The sequence below is a fragment of the Pinus tabuliformis genome, chromosome 9, assembly GCF_031772625.1.
Source record: "Pinus tabuliformis cultivar Carrire ecotype Pingquan chromosome 9, CPIR1, whole genome shotgun sequence".
Taxonomy (NCBI): domain Eukaryota; kingdom Viridiplantae; phylum Streptophyta; class Pinopsida; order Pinales; family Pinaceae; genus Pinus; species Pinus tabuliformis.
In genome coordinates, this window is record NC_142307.1 from 627,271,868 (window position 1) to 627,281,443 (window position 9,576).

At 36.6% G+C, this 9,576-nt stretch overlaps 1 pseudogene across 1 annotated transcript; it reads right to left on the reverse strand.

The window, feature by feature from the left end:
• Positions 1–7,543: 7,543 nt before the first annotated feature.
• LOC149150180 (protein DMR6-LIKE OXYGENASE 1-like) lies at positions 7,544–9,222 on the reverse strand (annotated as a pseudogene). Its single transcript, XR_016262898.1, has 4 exons — positions 8,944–9,222; positions 8,525–8,772; positions 8,103–8,424; positions 7,544–7,996 (listed from the first exon to the last, which is right to left on the reverse strand). The product of XR_016262898.1 is annotated as a protein DMR6-LIKE OXYGENASE 1-like (transcript).
• Between the last annotated feature and the right edge of the window lie 354 nt (positions 9,223–9,576).

The window sequence follows — 9,576 nt, forward strand, 5'->3', positions numbered from 1 at the left end:
TCTACCAAGGTACTGTCTAGGCTCTCTCACAATAGAGCAATGTTTGTGTTCCTGAAGTGACTCCGTGGGGTGTTGTCCAGGGCTGCTAGCAGCAGAGCAACGCCCAAGATGAAAACCAAGACTCTGATAATTATTTTCCACTTCTTAATCTATATACTCCTCATCCCCAATCGAAACCGCTAAGTTTGACTTGTCTTTGTTAGTGTACCACCAATGAAGAGAATGGTAGGGACTATATATTTAATTCAAGCTAAGTAAAGAAGCTATGGTGATCAATGAGATGAAAAATACTTCTTGAAGAGTTAGACCTGGTTTACATGAGGTAAGACCCTTACAAAGAGCTAGAGTTCTACCAGTGTGTTACCAAGTGTTGTAGATGATACAACCCCCCTCCAAAATTTTTCCCATGCTTTGATTTTAGAGCCTCCCTCCTATATACAAGAGTTCATCAACCACTGTCATGAAATATTCATTCTATGTTAAAGACTTATCCTTTCGTGTAGCGCTTGTCATGTCTTGTTTTAAGCCCGATTTGAACCTTTTCAAGCGCAAGCCATCTCATGCCTTGATTTTGCAGCATTTATGGTCTTCCCTTCATAAATTGCATAGTATTAGAAGGCACACCAACCTTGAGGATCTGAACTATGCAATCCTGAGAAGCAGACTAACCTTGAGCTTAAAAATTGCGTAATCATGTAGGGCAGCCCAATCTTAAGCTCAGAAGCTGCGCAAAGTTATCATTCCCCTCAGAAACTATGAAATTCATTGAGGGAAGGAATTGCTCAAGCCCTTAAGCCTGGGAATTACGTAATATCCTTTTCCAATGTTAAAAGTAAGTTTCCTGAAAAAGCAGAGGTTGCATCCCTAAAAAATAGGAGTTTCCAAAGTAATTTCTAATTAAGTCCACTAAGCTGCTAATTGTGGCTTTCAAATAAGTGGCGGTTTTTCCTTCATTTTAGGCATGTGCATTAGAAACCCTAACCTGCATATATCTATTTAATAGACCCCATAGAGTGCATTTGCACACTCAACCTTGGAGCTCTAGCTTTCCCAAGGAGATCAAGGAACTTTTAGTTGAGTTTGGGGCACTTATTTGGGTAAGTTTTGCATGTGTTGCTTTCTGTTGTTTTGCTTCTATGACTGTTATTTTTTGTGTTTCATTTCATAATAGCTGGGGTTTTAACTTATATTAGCTTGTAAAAGTGTTGGCTCGATCCGCCATTCTCTTTTTATAAGTGTCACATCAACTTGTTTTTTTTGCTCATTAGTGGTTGTCGCTACAATGTCTTCTTAAGCATGTTTGTTTTCCCTTTTACATGTTGATATTATGCACCTAATTATCATTTATATATCTTAACTTAGTCAGATCTACACTCTTTATTTCACTATCACTCAGATCTGTCACTTTTCCCATCTTCTTCCCGATCATATATGCCTTTAGCTTGGCCAACAATTTCCCTCTTCAACTGTGCCTTTTGCAACTCTAAGGCTCAAGCCTCATTCTTGGCCTCTAATAATGCAAAATACACAATCTCTGGCTTTCCCAAATACACATTGCATAGTTCTAGGGCTCAAGCCTCACCCTTTCCCAAGCTGAGACTGCATATTGCGTAGTCTCAAGCCCCAAGCCTTACCCTTGGCCACCGATACCCCATAATGCATAGTCTCTTCCTCAATTTTCCCAGGCTAAGACTACGCATTGAATAGTCTCAAGCCTTAATATTCCCCTTTTCCTCGTGAGACTATGCAATGCACAATTCCTAAGCTCAACCTCTCCCTTCAGTCTAAGAATTGTGTAGTTCTTCCTCTCAGACTTGTGGTTGTTGCCCTGATCTTGCTTTGTGAGTTGTTTTTCTTAAGATAAATTATGTTTGCCATGAGTGCATTTTCTCCTACAGGTACTACAATTTTTTAGCACTTCTCTTTATCAGTCACAGTTATTATGGATCCTAAGAGATCTATCTCAAAGGACACTACAGAAAGAAACACCGGGGAGGCAATTGAGAGTACTCTAGTGAACTTTCCAATTTTCTCAAACACTCAGCTCTTTATAGAGAAAGATTCAGAAATTACCTGGCATAAGGTGAATGAGATGTTCTCATCAAGTAGTTCCAAATCATATCTTGAAGACCGACAGGTTTACATCAATGTCCAAAGGTCAGGATTACACAAGATCTCATGCATGTATCCAACTTTTCCATGCACAGATGTTGTCAACTAGATTCTGTCACATACAGACATAAAGACTATGACTCTCAACAGTGCCAGTGGACAAAAGCTTGCCTCTTTTATGGAACATGATTATCAACTTATGTATCTTTTGTCGTTTTTAGAATCATACATGGATTCCCACTTTTATGCAATCACCGACTACTTGAGCATGAAGGATGTCATCAAAGGTTGGGAAAAAGAGCCTTCCAAATTCTGCTAGACACCCAACAACACTTATAATACCAAATCTCTTAGGAAGGCTTATCAATACTTGATAGTCCTATGTTGTCAAATCTATGGTCAAAGCAGTACTGAGACCTTTCCAGAAGGCTGGGAATTCTTGCTAAATCAGGTTGTGAATGAAGGAAAACCATTCAACTAGTCAGATTTTTTGGCTCAACAATTGAGAATCCATGTGACTAATGATAAGAACCCTCCCAAAGGTAAGAAATCCAAATTATACATGTGTTCTTACTTTTTGGATGCAATATGTGCTCAGAATTCATTTACTGGCATGAGTTGGACCTAGTCACCAAAAGAAATTGTCATGCACATTTACTACAAGCTGCTTTCGGAGTGCAGCTATAAAGTAGTAATTGAAAAGTTGACTGATCACTTCCTAATTCCATTGTATAAGATGATATTTGAGGAAGAGACATATTCCATGTCACGTGGGGAAATAGAAGCAGTGTCAGAACTAGCAGATTGGTTTGCCTCACCAGATGGTACTTACCTCAGAGTGTTTGGAGGTCAGAAGCCTCCACATATTCTACGAAGATATGCCACTGATAAGTTGGTAATGCAATAATTTTCTTATCATATTTCGACAAGGTTGTCAGTAGTGTTGCAAAGGAAGAACAAAGCACCTTGGCCCACTCTTACTTTGCAAGTTGGATTGTACGAGATCAAGAATTTGAAGGTTGCTGACACCGAAGGCAAGGAGATAGAGAGATTTTCATTTGGTCATTTGGACTTCAATCCATACGATCCTAGGAATGTTTGTAAACAACACTGTGGAAAGATTCATTTTCAATGGCCAAGTGAGACTTTTGTTAGACCAGAGGAGGATAGGATGAAGAATTATTACAATACAACAACACCTCGCCAACTAGTCAGCTTCGCCGGTACATCAAAAGCTACTCCTTAGGAAAAAGTCACTCCAGAGGTAGAACCATTAGAAAGCATAAACCAATGCGCAAAAAGGGAAATAGGAAGGTTATGCATAGTCCAGTGGAAGAACAAAGCCATAAATAGAAAGCATACCCAATCAATCTGAAAGCGACCATAATAGTAGAAAAGAAAAGGAAATAGAGGAAGGAGGAAGAGGAACTAAAGCATAAGGAAGAACAAGAGAAGAAAATATTAGAAGGAGAATGACATGAACAAGAAGAAAAACAACAAAGGTGGAGAAGAGAATAAGAAGAAGCAACATGGAAGCAAGCAGAAGAAGAGGAATAGAATCGACTACTAGAATAAGAGAGAAAAAAATTGTAGCAGAAGGAACTTGCTCAAGAAATTGAAGATCTTATTATATTTTAAGACATAGAGGTGGAACCGAAGCCACAAAACCAAGATGTTGATCTTATGCCGAGCACTTAGCAGGTCACCATTTAGTCTCCCCCTCCTCCGACAGTAGAGAAAGATCCAAGTGAAAAAGAGGAAATTGTTCCTCTTGATGATGGTTTGGTCATGGATATGTACAATCTAACTTACAATGAGCTTAAAATAATATTTTACAATCGAGAGCGAAGCATTTTCCGAAAGAGCTTACATTCCCGCATTCATCAAAGAAAGGGTGATTGTGCAGACACCAAAAGGAATCCAAAAGCCATTCCCACAACAAATTTGGCCTTGGCGAGGGCTTCCAAGTCCTATACAGAGTATCTGATGGCCGAGAATAGGAAGATGGCAAAGAACTTGTAGGCAGCAAGGCACCAAGTGGAACAAATCCAAGTAGAAATCTAGAAAGCAGCTCTTGCATAGGTGTATCTAGAAGAACTTAAGGCAACCATGCTAGGTGAAGTATCAGCATTGGGAGAGAACATGAGAAGCCTCTATAAGGAGCTTGTCAATGTGCATAAAGTAGTTGTCTGCTTGTACAGTATGCAACAGAAGTGCAAAGATAACACCAAAAACCTCAAGGTTGTTCATACAACCATCGTTGTCGTGCATGAGTGGTCAATGCAATTCAAAGGGGCACCATATGAATTGGTAAAGAAAATAAGGCAACAGGGTAAGTTGGAGAAAGCACAAGTTCGGATCCTTATCCAAAGTAACAAACAACTCGACTCATTCATTGCCAACATTCAAGCCTCATATGCACGATTGTACAACAATGTGGATTTCATGGTAAATTCACACAAGATCCCTTTAGTTGGCTCACTCACCAAAGCTAAAGGTAGGAATAAAGTCAAGCAAGAGGTTGAAGAATAATTAGACCATCTCAGGCATATCACAACCATGTAAGATCTATAAGTAAATAAGCATAATATGCATAAGTACATTGGTGGCCCTATCCAAATCAATACCATGTATCCCCTACTAAAGAAGGAAACTCATACTGGTTCCAAGTCAGTGTACCCGGATGCAATGGAGGCTAGAGTCCAAGTCTAGCCTGATCCTATCTCCAAGTTTGGGGAAGTCATCGTAAAATACAAATCTTGGCATCATTATGTAACCAAAAAGTTACAAGTCGAGGTGGTTGAGCTAGAGTTTGCCCAAACTCAAGCTTGGCTTGTTTTGTCTTATTAGGTTGTCTAGTTGACTCTACCCAATTTTGTCTTATATGGGTATAAGAGATATTGTAATATTATTTTGTAATTAATTATAAGTGGAATTTTGTGTCAATTGTGGAATGTAAAGAGTCATTTTGTAATGAAGTCCAAAGGTCATGGTTGATGGAAGTCAAAGAGTCATGAGGGAAGTCAAAGAGTCACAAAGGGAGATGAATAGTCACCCCTCTTTGTTATAAATATACCTTCATTATTCATGTAAAAGGATTTTGGCTTAGGATCAAAAGCTTGGGAGTTTTGTTGAGAGCCTTGGCTTCTCTTTAGCATGGAGGGAGTATCTTTATTTGGAGGAGTAGGTGTTGGCTTCATGTTCCACTTTTGGGAGTAGTGGTTCATCAATTGTATATGTATGCTTGGGACTTTCACTTTAATAAAGCTCAGATCCGACACGCTTTCATGCATATGTTGTGGATATATTAGGGCTAGTCTTGTTATGTTTGCAAAAGATGTTGTTTATTTACGCTAACACTTATGAACTATTTAGTTTGCATTAGTATGAATATGATGTTATGTCTTTTAATCATGGTTATCTTGCAAATTATTTTGGTGGCTAACTCATGATTCCTTTTATGCTTGTGTGTTCCTTTCAAGTTGTTTACTATTATAGGATTTTAAGGGGCTCACTTATTTTCCCCTTGTTGTGTTAGAACGTATCATGCATTGCACTTGACCCCTCACAGATTCATACACTTGTTTCGCCAAAGTCACGAATACATCATTCTATGTGTTATTGCATCTAAGACATACAACTAAAACCCACTACTTCGGTAAACGGGTCGTATTCTAAATGATTCAACAATGTCAACACTAGATAAAAAACATTTTAAATTTCATCCCACTTTAAATTTGCAATTGTTGTACAACACTTGTAAGTATTAACTATAAATCTTTAAGAGGTTTGACTGAATATTATATTTATGCTTTTCATTTAGTCTGTAAATCATTTTCGAAAATTTTGAATATTTTCAAGGACACTTCTCAGCATTTGAATTTGCACTCACGACTTCACGAGTCAATGTGAATCTAATATGGGGCGAAGTTTGTCTCAGTGCACTGCTGATGTTAGATTATACGTGTCTATACTATGTTCGGTGTTATGTTTAGATTGATGGATTTCCTGAGTGCAATTTTTTTGTAATTGTATTTAGATATCACAGTTTTTAATAGTTTTTAATCAATTACTATCAATGAAAAATCTAAAATTCAATAGAGAGAAAAATAAAATTGATTTGTATGGTAAATTATATTGTTAATAGTTTTTAATCAATTACTATCAATGAAAAATCTAAAATTCAATAGAGAGAAAAATAAAATTGATTTATATTGTATATACACATTAATCTATGATTTAAGTTATATATTAACGTTTATGGTTTTATAAAATATTTTTAAAATACTTAAATAATTAAAAATATTTAACTATTATATATATATATATATATATATATATTTATTTATGGATGGTCGTAGTCAAATTAGATTGTTTTTTTTCCTGAAAATCATGGAAATTTCAGCTATATTTTGATAAAATTCTGCAGGGATTTTTGTAAATCTAAGTTAAAATTGTCAAATTTTAAGATTTTGGGTGCCAAAGAGGTTTTTGATGGTGCTAAATCCATTTCCACCATCAAAAACATTATTCAAATACGGTTACTGCAAGCATTTTTTAAATTTGTTTACCCAGATTCTAGTAGCAAACATTTTTGAAATTTGTTTACTGAAATTCTAGTTACTTTTGGCTGTCCCGACAATTCCTCCACCTACTCCAAATTAATGTATTAAATCAACATTATAAGGGATGAACTTGGTTCACTATCACTTCATTCAAAAAGTTCACTATGTGTTCATGATACTAATGTAATTCAAAAGAATAATGAATTAAAATTTCTTCACCTTGAGTTTCTTCTGGAAATTGCGCTCAAAGACTTTTAAAAAATCTTTTTAAACCAGAGATATCTAAAAGACTATGTTAATATCAAAGTTTCATATCATAGTTTCATTTTATCTAATTGTATAAATAATAATTGTGCTATTTTATATAAATGATTTTTTTAGTAAAATGAGTCTGTATGAGTAGAGTAGTGTAGTATTAATGTGAAAATTTCTCATCATTTAAATTTCACACGAGTGTATAAATTTTTCATCATTTAAATATATAAATCAAATGAAAAAAACAACAAAAAGATACTGGTAATTAAATTCATCTTTAATTATAAAAATATCAATAATCCATCTAATAATTATGTGTAGAAAATAAGTAAAATAATATTTCTGTATTGCATTTTTATATCAAATTTATTATTATTCAAAAACGATAATATTAACCTGACTTATATACATATGGTATAGACTTTCGACTTATGTAAAATCGATAAACAAAATTCAGAAAAAAGTACCTGAAATAATTAAAATATGCAATGAAATAAATGTATTCCAGGAAGGTTTATCTGAATGTCGAGGCCAAGAATAAAGTATACATATTGTTTATTTTTCATTATCTTTTACTTATCATTTATGTATGGTTACAAAAACACCAACCAACCAAAGTAAATAACATTTATACCATAAATCAACATGCTCTCTCACTGCCTCGTTACCTCTTTACCAGAGCAATCATTAAGGTATACTCTCTGTTTTTTTTCCCTCGACTCGGAATGGATATGAGGCCCGAGACAATATGTCGAAATGAGCTTGCCTAAGGTAAAGAAACAATAAACAACGGATCAAGATAACTCTGCAACAGGACAGATCATTGTTCATTCAAGGCTCCAACGGAAATCAATGTTCATTAGATCTTGAAACGATCCAGCGCAGTCTTTCCCTCTAATCCCTTGTCCCAGAAAGCTGTCAAAAATTCTTCAAACTTATATCCTCTATACACAACTGGCCGCCGTTCATTCACCATGCTCGTTGCAGGAGCAATAAAAGCATCGTTTCCAGGAGCATAGTACTGCTCGATGCTGGACGCTCCTAAATCTCCCATTGCTCACAACCTAATACATTCATATCACACACTAATCAAATTGAATGAATATTAATACTATCAATTTCTTGCATACAGAGAAAACGAACTATATGGATCAGCTCATTCTTTCTAACCTGCAGCTGATCTCCCAGATTGACCACTAACCCATTAGCTATGGGTTCTACAGCAACCCACTTTTCATTTCTGAATACTTGCAGGCCACTGACATCGCCTTGCATTAACACAGTGAGGGCGCTTCCATCTGAATGATTTGGCATACCAAGAGTAAGATCTGGGTTTGGGCATGAAGGATAGTAATTTATATTCATCACTTGGCTATGTTTTCCAAGAAGTTTATTCAAGTAATCGGGATCTAACCCTAGAGCCTCTGAAATTGCAGCCAGCAGCCTTAATATCAGTGCTCTCACCTCACCAGCGTACTTGCCCGCAATATCTCTGTAACAAAACTCAAGCCAAACCAGTTAAACTTTTGCATAGTGGGTTAAGATGAATCGATTCTAGGGCTCTATGTCTTAGATAAACTTTTGGTGATAACCTGTAGGCTGCAGGTTTTTCAGGCCAAGAGCCGATGAATTCTTCCAGAGGATGACAAGGCTGCGTGAGATAATCCACCCAGTTGAGAACTTTGTCTTTCCCAATATTGAAGCTTGTATAAAGCCGGACTGGCTGCTTTGCGTCCTCTGAGTAGAGGCATGCTCGGTCTTCCACTGGCATTTCGTAGAACTCTTTGGCTATACCCATCATGCTTTTCATGACATTCTCTGCCACGCCATGGTTCACTATCTGATACCAACAACAAAAAAATGAAACTTTACCCACTCACTGTATCAATACCGGCACCGCAACAGAGATTCATATACTCAATAATCTGCAACTTTGATAATAATAAAAATCAACCAAAGTATAAATATTTGAGGGGAGGGAGAATTGTTGGGTAGGGATTGAGGTGTGTACCTGGAAGAAACCATCCTCTTCACATGCACGCCGGATTTCATGTATTACTGTTGTTCTGTTGGGGCCGTTGAGATCTTTTAGGTCTATCACAGGAATGTTCTCAGAGTAAGAAATCTGAGACATCTGTGGGCGTTCATGGGGAGGCAAGATATATCTGTCCTGCACCTTCAGGTTGTTTATTCCATTGGACATGAGCTTTTCAATAGCACTACTGAGCCGTTGGGTTTGCACATCCATTGTGGAAGACATCTTGCTCCAATGCTGATCTGCAAATGTGGGATATGGGAATTTACAGAGGTGAGATAGACTGGCCAGTGGATTGAATTTTGTTTGGTTGAGGATTGTCACGTGAATCAATGGCTTGACTATGAGGCTCTAGGCTCTGGATGAGTCCAAAACCCAAGTGACTTATGAAATACTCATCCATATTTAATATTATGAAATTGGTGTTGTTTATTATTATCAATTAGTATTATTTATCAAAAATTTTGGTGTTATTATTATTTTATAATGCGGAAGTGGTGAGTCTATGATCCCTGTCACTGCACATGGGCGGCTTCATTACCCCTTTTCCTTGCTCGACTTACTAAATAAATCTTTTCCCCGCGATTTGATTCTCCTTTAAATGGAAAG